Below are 14,964 nucleotides of genomic sequence, written 5' to 3'. Positions count from 1 at the left end.
TTTTTTTTGAGACAGAACCTTGCTCTGTTGCACAGGCTGGAGTACAGTGGTGTGACCTCGGCTCACTGCAGCCTCCACCTCCCAGGTTCAACCAATTCTCTTGCCTCAGCCTCCTGTGTTGCTGGGATTACAGGCACCTGCCACTGCAGCTGGCTAATTTTTGTATTTTTTAGTAGAGATGGGGTTTTGCCACGTTGGTCAGGCTGGTCTCGAACTCCTGACCTCAGGTGATCCGCTTGCTGGGTGAGCCACTGCACCTGGCCCTTGACTTATCTCTTTCCTTCTCAAGGCTTTTGATATTATAAAATAATTTTTATGTTGTAAAATAAAAAAAAGTCATAAAAATTTGAGATACTTTCTAGTTCTCTCATGTTATATCTTAATAGTAAAACTAAAATCAAAATGTCGGCCGGGCTCGGTGGCTCATGCCTGTAACCCCAGCACTTTGGGAGGCCGAGGTGGGCGGATCACGAGGTCAGGAGATCGAGACCATCCTGGCTAACACAGTGAGACCCCGTCTCTACTAAAAACACACAAAAAACTAGCCGGGCGAGGTGGCGGGCGCCTGTAGTCCCAGCTACTCAGGAGGCTGAGGCAGGAGAATGGCGTGAACCTCGGGGGGTGGAGCCTGCAGTGAGCGGAGAATGCGCCACTGCACTCCAGCCTGGGTGACAGAGCGAGACTCCATCTCAAAAAAAAAACAAAGATGATTTTTATTTTTCTGGAGGCAAAGCATTACCTTTAGCTTCCAAGGAACACATTTGCTCTATGATCAACCTGACGAATTTTTTTTCCTCCCATGGCATCTCCCTTAAGAACATTGATATATTGAAGTTCGTTTATTGTTGAATTCTATCAGAAAAGGCAAGTTGCCCATTAATTTCAATATTGCATATTTTTAGGTAGCTTTAGAGTACTTTTTAAATAAAAAATGCCACAGACAAAGACTACTTGGTAGCTTTCTCTGTCAAGTCCAACTTTTTGTTTTGTTTGACTTTTCACAACATAATAGAAATGTTGGGACCTTAGAAATTTCATCTCTTCCAGCAGTAGCTATATTTTCTGTGTCTTAGCCATAGGTCTTCTGTTATTTTATTCTACAACTCTAAGCCAATTAAGGGGAAAAACTCTCTATTGGGCATTTTCTCCTTTCTGTTTTTTTAGCTTTGTTTTCTATTTTCTCCCCCATCTTTGTTATAAGAAGAAAAAAAACCCTCATGGAACATGTCACCATTTTGGAATTAGGTATTTATATATACTAATTTTGCTTATGTATCAGAAGTCACATTTAGAAATATTCTCTGTAAGTTAAGCTTAAACCATTTTAGTTGGTAAGTGCCAACAACATTATGGTTTGTTTCATAAGAATCCTCTTCACTTTGAAGCCATATCCTTTGTTTCTTCATTTTCTCTAAAAGCCACACAGGATGATGAAGAAATAAAATGAGAGAAGTCTGCTGAAATATATGCACAAGCTATTCTAAATGTCATTTATTGAGTGATATATAGAATTTCATAACAAGGAGTGGCATTGTCTGAAAGTGTCTCCCGTAGCTCACTCTTGGTTACCTGAACCAATGGACTACCTAGAACCAGGCATTATTCTTCAACTGGTTGAAGAAGCCATGCTTAAACTCAACTTCCTAGAAAACTGATGGCATTATTTCACCCTCTTGCAGGAGCTACAACTTCCCTTGGTCCCCACTGTTCTTGGGTGCTGGACAGTTAGCTTTCAGTCACCTCCTCCAACTTGCTAACTGCCAACCCAGACTGCCAAATGTTCAAGTTGTCTGATTATCTCTTCTGATAAAGTTACTTGCTCTGTAAGAAAGGAGAGCAGCAGTGGGGTGGCGCCCCTTCCCTGGAATACTAGACTGAGTCTCCATCAGATAATCCTGGCCCCTGCATACTGCTTCATGGGAACAGTGGGAAAATCAAAGGACCTGTGAATTGTTTTGTTGCTGACCCCTTGAGTTTGTCTATTTCTTAAACTTTATAAAGTGATATTGTAAAATTCATCCTGAGCTCTGGTGAACCTCAGGTGGCCATCACAAAGAGACCCATCTTGCACAACAATTTTACTGGTGATAATCAAAGCTTTGTCCTGCCTTGGACCCTGAGTACCCTGTTATTAATTAGTGTTGGAACAGTTCATTTAACTGCTCTGTATTTCAGTTTGCATACTTGTAACATGGATTGCAGTCACTAGCTGTATTCATATTTTACCTTGGGGCCTAAAGTTATAGATTATCTTTAATCTCTATATTCAAACTCTCCCTCAATTGCCACTTTAAAAAACAGGCTCAATTTTTCTCCCAATTAAGAGAAAGAAAGAAAAAGAAAATTCTCACTTCATTCCCTCATTCCCTTCTAGCCAATGCCCGAGTTCTTCGTCTTTACAGGCAAACTTTTCAAAAGTTGTCTACACTTGCTGTTTCTGTTTCTGCCTCTACTCACTTCTAAAGTCTCTGTACTCTAATTTTTGCCTATTTCACTCTGTCAGGATTTCTTGACCTCAGCACTATTGGCATTTGAGGCTGGGGAATTCTATTTTTGTGTGGGGTACCATCCTGTGCATTTTAGGGTATTTAGCAGCACCCCTGGACTTTATCCACTCCATGCCAGTAGCAGTCCTCTCTCCCCAATAGTGACAACCAATAATGTCTTTAGGCATTGCCAAATGACCCCTGCAGAGCAAAAATCACCCCTGGTTGAGAACCATTGCTCAGTCTTTTATAACAACTTCTGCTAAGGTTACTAATGACTTTCACATTTTAAATCCCATTTCTCATCTTAATATCTCACTGGCATCTGACATTGCCTGCCTGCCTTCCTGCCTGCCTGCCTTCCCTTCCTTCCTTCCTTCGTTCCTTCCTTCCTTCCTTCTTTCTCTCTCTCTCTCTCTCTCTCTCTGTCTCTCTTTCTTTCTTTCCACAAAGTCTTTACGCTGCCCAGGCTGGAGTTTAGTGGTACAATCTTAGCTCACTGCCACCTCGGATTCAAGTGATCCTCCTGCCTCAGCCTCCCAGGTATCTGGGATTACAGGCACCCACAACCACACCTGGCTAATTTTTGTATTTTTAGTAGAGACGGGTTTTCACCATGTTGGCCAGGATGATCTCGATCTCTTGACCTCATGACCCACCCGCTTCGGCCTCCCAAAGTGTTGGGATTGCAGGTGTGAGCCACTGCATCTGGCCCCACTACCTCTTCTTTCTTGAAACATTTTCTCTTACCTCCAATGACAATATTTTCTTAATTTTCCTCTTACTTCTTGGATTGTTCTCTCTCTCTCTTACAAAAATTTCATTTGTAGGTTTATCCACTCCTAACTGACATTTAAATGCTGATATTCTCTTCTTCTGCCCTTTGAAAATAATTTAAAAAGTGATTCTACTATACTATTTTTAGTTGTACAACCTTGCTATAGTCACTATTTTTTTTCTTATATTTCATTTCTTTCCAGGACAGACATTCTGAATGTAGATATAGTCACTATTTTTATTTGTACAGACTATGCTAGGAAATAGGAGATTTCCTAACTCTAGGAGAATTCAAACAGTATTTTATGTTGGTTGAGTTAATTAAAAGAGAATGAGTGAAATCAGAGTCTTTGAGTTAAACTATTACAAATTGGAAGAATATATTCAAATTTAAATTCCTGAATTAAATACCTAAAATGTAGACACAATTTTTTCACAACAGACAATAAAAGCAAACATCTTTGTCTTGGAAGCTCAGGATTATATAACAATGAATCATTTTAGCTTTGAAAATATCACATGAGTATATACTTAAGGGGGGAAATAAGTAAATAAAACAATATGTTACAAAAGATCTTGTAAACTCTGAAGAACTCAATTTTATGAGGACATGATACCAAATGTTAATCTGACAAGAAAACCTGACTCTGCAAATATGCACATAAGAATATTTTTCTGGCACTGAGGTTACTAGGTTCTTTGAATTGTTAAGAATTATTTTTATATATATTTATTTATTTATGAAATAGGGTCTTGGCCTGTCACCCAGGCCGGAGTGCAGTGGCATGATCATGGCTCACTGCAGCCTTGACTTCTGGGGCTCCAGCAATCCTTCCACCTCAGCCGTCCTGAGTAGCTGGGACCACAGGCACACACCACCATGCTTAGCTAATTTTTGTATTTTTGGTAGAGATGGATTTTCACCATTTTTCCAGGCTGGTCTCAAAATCCTGAGCTCAAATAATCCACCTGCTTCGGCCTCCCAAAGTGTCGGGATTATAGGCATGAGCCACCGCACCTGGCTGCAAGAATTTTTTGACATTAATAATTTGACAAATACCTTGCCAGATCTAAAGCCTTGAAGAAATATTGACAAAACAGTACTATATTACCATTTGTATTAGTCAGCTAAGGCTGCCATAACAAAATACTACAGACTTTGTGGCTTAAACAACAAAAAATTATTTCTCGTGGTTCTGGAGGCTGGGAAGTCCAAGATCAAGCTGCCAGCCAATTTGATTCCTAGCAAGGGCTGACTTCCTGACTTGCAGATGGCTGCTTTCTCACTGTGTCATCACATGGCAGAGACAGATAAGTCTAGTGTTTCTTTCTTTTCTTATATGGACACCAGACCTGTCTGATTAGAGCCCCATCCTTATGATCTCATTTAACATTTATCACTTCCTCACAGGCCCTGTCTCCAAATATGGTCAACATAGCATTTTTGGAGGGGACACATTCAGCCCATAACACTATTCAAAAGAAGGAGAGACTATTTTAATTTGGGTGAAAATGCCAAAAGCTTTCAAAGGAGGAGACTTTTAAGACGGGCTCTGAAGGGTTTGGACATGTAGAGTGGGATGGAAAATTATACTAGGATTTGGATATTACATGGGGACAGCAGAAGGAATGCAGGATCTGTGTGGGGGTAGTGGGGATTTCAGTTTGATTGACCTCCTAGGATGTGAGAAGAAAGTGAGTGAAAAATAGGATGATTTCAAGTCTTTGAGGAAGTTGAATGATAAGCTGTGGAGTTTGTATTTTATTCTGTGAACAACAGGAACCTACTATTTTTGAAAAGAGTGCTATGATCAGAATTACTTTCTAGGAAGATTTAATCTGACAGGGCCTTCAGGTGTGTGAAATTGGCAGCTTAGTACTGGTCTGGTTAGGGGGCTATATTAATAGTCAGGAGTTAATGAGAGCCTGATCTATACTAGTGGTACTAAGGTATTCACCAGTGAGTCAAACATCAGCCCTTCCTCAATAAGCCAGCACTCTAATGGGTGAAACATACAAATAAACTAATAATTACAATGTAATGAGACAAGTACTATGATAAGATTCAATTCACCAGAAATATATAACAGTTCTAAACTTGATTACATAATAAAATATCCTCAATATTTACAAACCAAAAATTATATAAATAGAACTGCAGAGAGAAATGGATAAATCCACAGTCACTGTGGAATAGTTCAAGGTAGGTTAAGCAGAGGAAATGTATGAAAGATATAGAAGAGTTGAATAACACAAGTAGCTGTATTGACGTAGGCTCAGTATAGAGAAAAGTATTATTGGCTCAGAGAACAAGAGAACTAGAGAACACACATTAATGTTGTTTCTCCTTCCCCCTTGCCCAAATTCTTTTTCACAGTTACCATTCTCTTACTTATCAGATGAAAGGGATACCTCTTATCCATTCAAAATTTTCTTTCTTTTTTTTTTCTTTGAGACGATGTCTTGCTCTGCTGCCCAGGCTGGAGTGTGGTGGCATGATCTCGGCTCACTGCAACCTCCACCTCCCAGTTTCAAGCAATTCTCCTGCCTCAGCCTCCCAAGTAGCTGAGACTACAGGCATGCACCACCATGCCTGGCTAATTTTTGTATTTTTAGTAGAGACAGGGCTTCACCATGTTGGCCAGGCTGGTCTCGATTCCTGACCTCAAGTGACCCTCTCGCCTTGGCCTCCCAAGGTGCTGGGATTACAAGAGTGAGCCACTGCACCTGGCCACCATTTGAAATTTTCTGTGATGCATTCTTCTGTAGTATTAAAAAACTTCAGAAGAAAAATTAAAACAGTGGTGTTGAAGAAGCCCCTTTTTCAATCATAGCACATATACCCTTCTAGGCCATTGTCTTTCCATAACTGATATGAATGTCTGTTAAGGATGAGACATAATATTAGAAATGGGGTAATTTCATACTTTGGGGGATAACTGAATTCACTAGTATGATACAGTTGGAGTGATGATAGTTTTTGCCTGACCACCTCACCTGTCATACTCCCACTATTACCAAATCATGAGTCACTTAAGAGAGTCTTATCAGAGCAACACTCACTTAGGTGGATGAGAAAAGGGGACAGGAAGGATTTGGCAGGGCTGGCCCAGGTACCATAACAGTAGCCTTGTCAATCAATCGGCTGGAGTCTCTGATAGCGGCTCTGGCAAAAAGCACTTCCTGACTAGAAACTGGGAGGAAATGACGGATGTGGCTTAACCACTAGTTACCAATAATGATGAAACAGAAGCTTGTCTAAACTATCAGTAATAAAATGAAAATACATCACCTATGCAGAAGAAAAGTCTCAATTAGCTTTCTATTTTTCTCAGAGAAAATGAGTAGAAAGTCATTACCATTTGAAGTGGTGATTAAAAGTATCCAGCCAAAAACTATAAAAGAAGTGTCATAGACATATTAATGGACATCATTGTTATATCGTTTTTCTGAGTTATATGATGTTTGTAGAATTGATCTTTTAAAATTCTGTAATTTGTTGAGATTTTGTTCTCCTGTTAAATATTTACTTTCATACTTAATTTTTTCCTTTTTTCCCACTGGTTTCTCCTGAGAAAACATACCTAATTTTTTATTCATAATGTTGTATTATTTTTCTGTAAGAGGTCTGCACCTCAAATTATATAGGCTTCAAGTTGAAAAAACCCAAATCCATCCCTGGGCCTGATACCTTTTCTCTGTTGCTCTTTCTCTTTATCTGTTTTTCTTTTCTTTTCTTTTCTCTTTCTTTCTTTCTCTTTCTTTCTTTTCTTTTCTTTCTTTTTTTTGTTTTTTTGAGACAGTCTCACTCTGTTGCTCAGGCTGGAGCGCGATGGCATAATCACCACTCATTGCAGCCTCAACTTTCTGGGCCCAAGCCATCCTCCTGCCTTCGCCATGTAAGTAGCTGAGACTACAGATGTATGCCACCACGCTTGGCTAATTTTTTTCTGTTTCTTTTAGAGATGGGGGTCTTACTATATTGCCTGGGCTGGTCTCGAACTCCTAGGCTCAAGCAATATACCTGCCTTGGCCTCCCAAAGTGCTGGGATTACAGGTGTGTGAGCCACTGAGTCTGGCCTGTTTCTCTTATCATTGCTTTTCATGATATCATGCTCTTAAAAACAGGATCTACACTAATATATATGAGATGTGGAACAAAATATCAAAAAATATAACCTATGATATAGTGCCCTAAATTTTAGAAAATAAGTTTTATTAAATTAAGATTAATTCCCCACTCCCAGATATTAAAATTATCAGATGCAAAATATATGTAGTCTTTGTTCACACTCAATAGGAAAAATACAAAAATGTACAATTTCTTTTTTTAAAAAAATTAATTTTTATTTATTTATTTTTTTGAGATAGGGTCTGGCTCTGTTGCCCAGGCTGGAGTGCAATGGTGTGATCTTGGCTCACTGCAACCTCTGTCCCCTGGACTCAAACCATCCTCCCACCTCAGCCTCCTGAGTAGCTGGGACTACAGGTGTGCACCACCATGGCCAGCTAATTTTTGTATTTTTGGTAGAGACAGGGTTTCACTATGTCGCCCAGGCTGGTTTTGAGCTCCCGAGCTCAAGCAATCCTCCCACCTTGGCCACCCAATGTGCTGGGATTGCAGGTGTGAGCCACTGTGCCTGACCAAAAATATACAATTTCTAATTCAAGAGATTATACTTATACCAGTTTCATCTGATTTTAGTGCTATAACAAGGTGAAAGACAAATTAATAATCATTTGGTAAGTCCTGATATAATCTTTCTCATATACTTTCTAGAAACTCTGAAAATGAATGATTCAAATGACAGAGTAATAAACACATTTGTAAGTCAGATGGTTTCTAATTCATTGCTTTCATCAAAGTTTAAGTTGGCCCTAAATAGACTGTCATCTAAATAGATCATTAAAAATAATCTTTGACAATTGATCACTGTATGTTATTTGGCATTTAACTTGAAAGGTTTAAAGAATTGATTGACATTGCGAACAAAATTTCCAATCTCATTTACTTATGTATAAGAACAAGGTCTTTTAGTGCTATAGATATAAATGAAAAACAGGAATAACTAAATCCTGACTGATTTTAGCCATAAGGTAATATTAACCCATGGACAAATAAACTTTTCCATTATCTAAACATATTAAAAATATTAAGTGGTCAACTTTTTTTGTTGAAGGATACATACATTTTTCCAATGTCTTTTAAGGGAGCACAAGCCAAAATGTTTAGAGACAACTAATCTAGAAGAATGAAAATGAAAACTATATAAATCAATTATGCAACACCCTTAAAGGAGACTGGCCATCTATTTTTAACTGTCCTGTTGGCAGACTTGAACAGACAGCTGTATCAAATGATGGAGGCTGCCTGAGGGTGTGGAAGAACACTATGTTGGCTGAGTTATTTTTAGTTGTGAAACTCTCTTTTCAAGCCCTAATATGTAAAACAAAATACTTGAGGTGAACACTTTTATAGTTTGAAGTGGAAATAGTTCCACTTAGTGCTACAGGACACAGACCACTGGAATCTACAAGCCTACACTGGCAGTAGTTCTGATCTATTTCCCTCAATGCCCTCCTTTTGTTTTTCCAGGAATCCCGTGTACTTATTAACAGTACTTAGGAGCAAGTAAGAGTGATGGTGTGATTGATCTAGACTGCCTTGATTCTTTCTTGTTGAAGCATCTACACTGGAGACTCCTCATCCTCAGTCTGGAGTGTCTTTCCTGCATAACTGGGGTGAAATCCCCTGTCAAGGAGGCTGGAGCACCCACAGTAGGTGATTTTTAAGGGTAGGCAATCATGTTTTCTTGGTGTTACTCCTAGTGGAAAAGGGTCTATCCAAACTGACCATAACTCGAGACTCATTGCTCTTTTTATTTCTTCCCCCAACCAGTTTTCCAGGATTTGAATCTATTCAGATCTATCCAGGAGAGCAGGTTCAGTTTGGATTCTGGAATTTCTTACTTATGGACTTTCTGTTGCAGTAAGCCTGGGTGCCTACAGATTAGACTTCAGTAATCAAATCTTTGAAATAACATGCAGTGACTTCTCTTGAGTGCCTATTTACCCTCAGTTGGTCTGGATTAGGGTAGATGCCACCATGCACTGCCTCATGGACTCAAAAAATCATAGTTTTCTCTCCCTTGGCTCAGTTCTGGGGGCTCAGCGTTGAGCATTGGTCCCCTCTTTATGCTGTCGTAATAATTTTATTTCAGAAAACTCATTGACTTTCACTGTGACCAGCCTAAATACACACAGCCCAAGCTCCCTAACTCCAAATCTCAGAGAAAAGGGGTAGGGTATTGATTTCTTTCCTTGAAAAAGGTCTCAAGTTCCCTTGAGTAAAATTTTCCTTCCCACAGATGTACTAAGAGGAGTTGCTGACTTTGCTAAGATGAGAATGAATTCTTAGTTATGCATCATTCTGTTTTAAATTTATTCGTATTATTTTGCAGAGCAAAAAACAACAACAAAATGAACAACCCCCCCGCCCCACCCCACCCAACACCAAAAAACCATTCCAAGGCTATCTTCTGTTTCCTCTTATTCTGGGAGCACAGTGCAGCAAAAGGAATAATGCTAAAAATGATAAAACCAAGTGATGGCAGGGCACTCCCTTATCTAGGTAAAACTAGGACCACTCTGAAGGGGGAGTGAAAGGCATGAGTTCCACTGGTATATTGGGCCTCCCTTTACTTACCTCCTCCTAGATCATATCCAACTTATGGCAAATTTATTTTTGAAAAGTTTGTAGAGTTAGTTTTAAACACATAATTTATTTCCCAAATATACTGCATCATATTCGGCAAACTTATCTTTAAATAATTCCAGTCCCTCCCGTGTCACCGGAGACCTCTCTCCTAGAACCCTCTTTCCTCTGCTCCACTCGGGACAGATTACTCTCTAGGCTGCTCCACAGCCGTCATGAGGGCCTTCACCTGGCTGGTCTCCTGGGTTAAACTCACTGTAACAGGATCTGAGGTGTAACATTGTGGTTGCTGAGTGAGAGTTTTCCTCTTGTGCCAGAATAACAAATAAAGTATAGATGTGAGGCCCAGAGGCACTTAGTTCTCCACACTCTAAAGAGAGCCACCAACTCAGCCTCATCAGTTGGTCAGTGGCCAAGGCGAAGTCCTGGACTCCTGCTCTTTATTGTGTTCCATGTTCCTTCCTCGGGAGCCTCAAGAACTGGGTCTTCTCCAGCTGGATATGATAAGGGCTTGTCCTTTTTTTCCTTTAGGGATCGAGGGCTTGAGGATACTGGAGGGGTGGGATTCTTCAGAGACAAAATTAGTGGGGAGTGAAAGCAGTCTTGGGAGGCAGAGTTGCTCTAATGTAAAGTATGTGTGTGCATGCGTGTGTGCATGCGCACACATACATACAGATAAAGGTGTGCTTGTTCTAAGAGTTAATATCGGTAAGCCTGCAAAAATTGGTAGGAAGCATTTTATTTCTTGGATGAATTCTTGCTGAGCTGCAGAACCAGTAGGTCTGCCTTGGAGCTGGAAGTATGGTAATGAAATTTTGGGGAGAGCTTGGCTTGTGTCCCCTGGAGTTTGGGCAAATATGAATGTAGAGACTGTGCCGATTTCTTAGTCTAGAGATTTCTGAGAGAGTCTCTCTTGGTTAGCCTGGGACTGTGGGGCTTGATGTGACTGTGGCATAGTATATCTAAAGGAAGAAAGGACAATCTCTTAATGTATTCAGTTGGGGAGGACCCAGTTCTTGAGGCTTCTCTGGAAGAAGCATGGAAGACAGGTGAAGAGGAGGAGCTCAGAACTCTTCTGGTGGCCACTGAACCAACTGATGATATACCCAATCATCAGGAGGTGTTGTGGTCCTCAACTTCTAACAGGCCAAAAGAAGACTGCCTTTATTTGAGTTGGTTCTCAATGACAGGTTGCTGGTAAGACTGTGCTAAGAAATATATTCTAAGAAATCTATTCTATTCTATTTCTACCTGGAGACCAGTCATTGTAGTGGGAACTTGGTGGGCCAATTTTAATCTGGAGATTAATATACTTTGGTATTGAGAACTTTTCTTGTTAATATGGAGATTAATATATTTTGGTATTGAGAAATTTTCTTGTCTTATTATTTTGAGAATATCCTTCATCTACATTTTTTCTCTCTCCTTCACCCAGCTCCTACTAATCAAATATTTGATTCTCCATTTAAGTCCTCTAAATCTCTTATTGCTTTTTCCATATATTCCATCTGCTTGTCTTTTTGTTCTGTTCATTTGAAGGTTTTATCTTTCAACTTTATCTTTCATAGTTTTTATTTAAATGTTTTCTTTTGACTCTTACATTTTTAATGTCAAGAATTTTAAAAAGTCCTTGCTGGCTGGGTGCAGTGGCTCATGCCTGTAATCCCCAGCACTTTGGGATGCCGAGAGGGGCAGATCACGAGGTCAAGAGATCGAGATCATCCTGGCCAACATGGTGAAACCCATCTCTACTAAAAATACAAAAAATTAGCTGGGTGTGGTGGCACATGCCTGTAGTCCCAGCTACTTGGGAGGCTGAGGCAGGAGAATCGCTTGAACCTGGGAGGCAGAGGTTGGAGTGAGCCGAGATCGTGCCACTGCACTCCAGCCTGGCGACAGAGCGAGACTCCATCTTAAAAAAATAAAAAATAAAAAAAAGCCCTTGTTTATTCCTTATTCATATTAACCTATTCTTTTTTAGTGAATATTTTCTCCTATTTCTTTGATTAAAAAAATTTCTGTTTCTTGCAATATTTCTGTGTCTTCTGAACTCCTTTTGTCTCCTCATAAGACATTAATATGCATAGGCAGGGCTTGTGAATTAGTGACCTCTAGATCACACCACCAGGGTTCAGATGAAAGCTATTTAACCTTTGTAGGCCTCCATTTCTTCCTCTATAAAATGGGTATAATAAAATTACCTCTGTCATAGGTTTTTGAAAGATCTCAGGGAGGAGTGCACCAGGAAATGGAATTGGGCCAGTACAAAGTACTAAGGCAAGAGCATAACAAATGTGTTTGAGCAGGCACTGTTGCTGGAGAAGAATAAGAAAGAAGTAAGAGATGAAACAAGGGTCTGATTGTGTAGGGCTTTGTAGACAATTGGAAAGACTTTGGCTTTTATTAGGAGTGAAAGAGGGCACCACTAGGGCCTTTTGAACAGAGCAGTGACCTGATCTGATTTGCATTTTAACACTGTCATTGTGGCATTTGTTGATAGAAGTCCATAGGCGGAAAATACATAAGCAGGGAGACTAGTTGGGGCCTGTTGTAAGAATCCATGTGAGATCATGGTGCATTTGACTGGGATGGTAATGGCAGAGGTAGTGAAAAGGGGTCAAATTCTGGTTACATTTCAAAGGTAGAGCCAACGGGACTTCTTAGTGGATTGAAAGTGAGAAAGAAGAGTCAAACATGACTCCAAATTTTTAGCCGAAGAAATTGGATATATGGGATTGCCATTAAACGAGATGAGGAAAATTACAGATGGAGCAGGTTTGGAGAAGAAGAACTGAAAGCCAGACAGGTGAGCAAGAACTTGACAGGTTTCTACTAAGGCTACTAGTAAGACAACTCTTAAAAGGAGATTTGCTGTAAGTTAGAGCAGAGAAATGATGTGGCACCTGAAGCAGGAGAATGGGGTTAGGACCATCTTTGTTTTTAACATGGGAGAAATAACAGCACATCTATTTACTGATGGGAGGGACATCAGTAGAGTGGGAAAACTTATGATGTAAGAGAGGAAAGGGGAATGTATCAGTCTAGGTCCTGGTGAGAAGCAGACGGTGCATGCAAATTGGGTAATTTAAGGAGAGTTTTTATTTTTGGATTTTTTTTAGACAGGGTTTGGCTCTGTCTCCAAGGCTGAGTGCACAGACGTGATCTCGGCTCACTGCAACCTCAACTTCCCAGGCTCAGGTGATTCTCTCACCTCAGCCTACTGAGTAGCTGGGATTACAGGCACACACCACCACGCCCAGCTAATTTTTGTAATTTTTTAGTAGAGATAGGGTTTCACCATGTGGCCCAGGCTGGTCTTGAACTCCTGAGCTCAAGCTGTCCACCAAACTCGGCCTCCCAAAATGCTAGGATTACAGATGTGAGCCACCACACCTAGCCATTGAGGAGAGTTTTGAGGAGAGTTTTAAGAAAGACTATTTATTCTACAAAATTATGGTCATAGTGTAAGGAAATGGTTAGTGCAGTGCCCTGGGGTTAGTTAGAGTTTGGCACCAATACCACCTTTCAGCATGAAGGGACAAGGGAAAGGGAAAGGATTCCAGAACTTGGAATGAGAGAGCTGTGTGGAGAGGCCTGCTTGTACCATTTGGTGGATGAAATCAGCCAGCCCACAGGGAGGGAGCTGGAAAAATAAATGCTCCAACTTCACTTTGCTTCTTCCCGCACATCCCCAGCCCTTTCCTGGGATCTCCAGTCCTTCTCATTGACCAAAACAGTCTGGAAGCCAGAGACCAGGGAAGCATGTCGATTCAGTCATACAGCAGGGTAGAAAATGGATCTGGAGGGGCAAATGCAAGAAATCCACATGGGGAATTGCTGGGGCAATGCCCTTGAGTAGGTGAGACTGAAGGAACTTGGTGTACAAGTAGAGGGATTAGCCTTAGATCGGACACCTGCAGTTCATGCTGAGGACAGGAGAGAAGGCAGAATGCCAGGGTGCAAATGCTGATAGTTTGGGGGATAAGGTTGGTTTTCTCTTTGGATTCCTTGGAGTTTCTCAGTGAGGTAAAAAGCAAGGTCATCAGCTTGAGCATGAGATTTTTTTTTTTTTTGAGACGGAGTCTCACTATGTTGCCCAGGCTGGAGTGCAGCGGCGCAATCTCAGCTCACTGCAAGCTCCACCTCCCTAGTTCATGCCATTCTCCTGCCTCAGCCTCCCGGTAGCTGGGACTACAGGCACCTGCCACCACGCCCGGCTAATTTTTTGTATTTTTAGTAGAGACAGGGTTTCACCGTGTTAGCCAGGATGGTCTCTATCTCCTGACATTGTGATCCACCCGCCTCGGCCTCCCAAAGTGCTGGGATTACAGGCGTGAGCCACCATGCCTGGCCGAGCATGAGATATTTGTATGTATGCATGATATTAAAGACGCTGGGAGTACATTTATAATTGTGAGCTGTTTGCTAGTTGGGGACTGCCTATACTTTTGTACTTCTGCCATTTATCTTTACTGCTCTGTGTCCTCAAAAACATAGCTCTTTTTTCTAGTCAGAACCATCTCCTCGCAACTCCAGTACCTTCCAAGTTAATGTGTTTGCATGCTTTTGTCTAAACTGCCTATCCCTTTGTTTATCCATTTGCAATGTCAAATTCAAGGCATACTTCCTTCATGAAGCCCTTATTAACTTCTCCATCTCATGCTATCCTTTCCCTTCTATGTACTTTAACTTGTAGTTGATGCCACAGATTTCCAGCTTTGTGTTCTAATTGTTTCCTGTTATTCTTGGTCTCTGAACTTGATTGTAAGATCATCTAGCAGAAACCATTTTTTCTTTTGGTCATCCTCTCACTATGATGAGTGACAGGCTTGAAATAATTGCTTATTGTTATTATTCAATAGTTATTGCTCAATAGTTATTACACCCAATATCCACTCACAGCCACAACAATTCTGAAGCAACTATGATGGCAGTGATTTTAGTAGTTTTGCTTTTTAGCTACATAATCCAAAGGACATGGTGACT

Source organism: Symphalangus syndactylus, chromosome 12 (genome assembly GCF_028878055.3).
Source record: "Symphalangus syndactylus isolate Jambi chromosome 12, NHGRI_mSymSyn1-v2.1_pri, whole genome shotgun sequence".
NCBI lineage: Eukaryota > Metazoa > Chordata > Mammalia > Primates > Hylobatidae > Symphalangus > Symphalangus syndactylus.
This window is presented reverse-complemented; position numbering follows the sequence as displayed.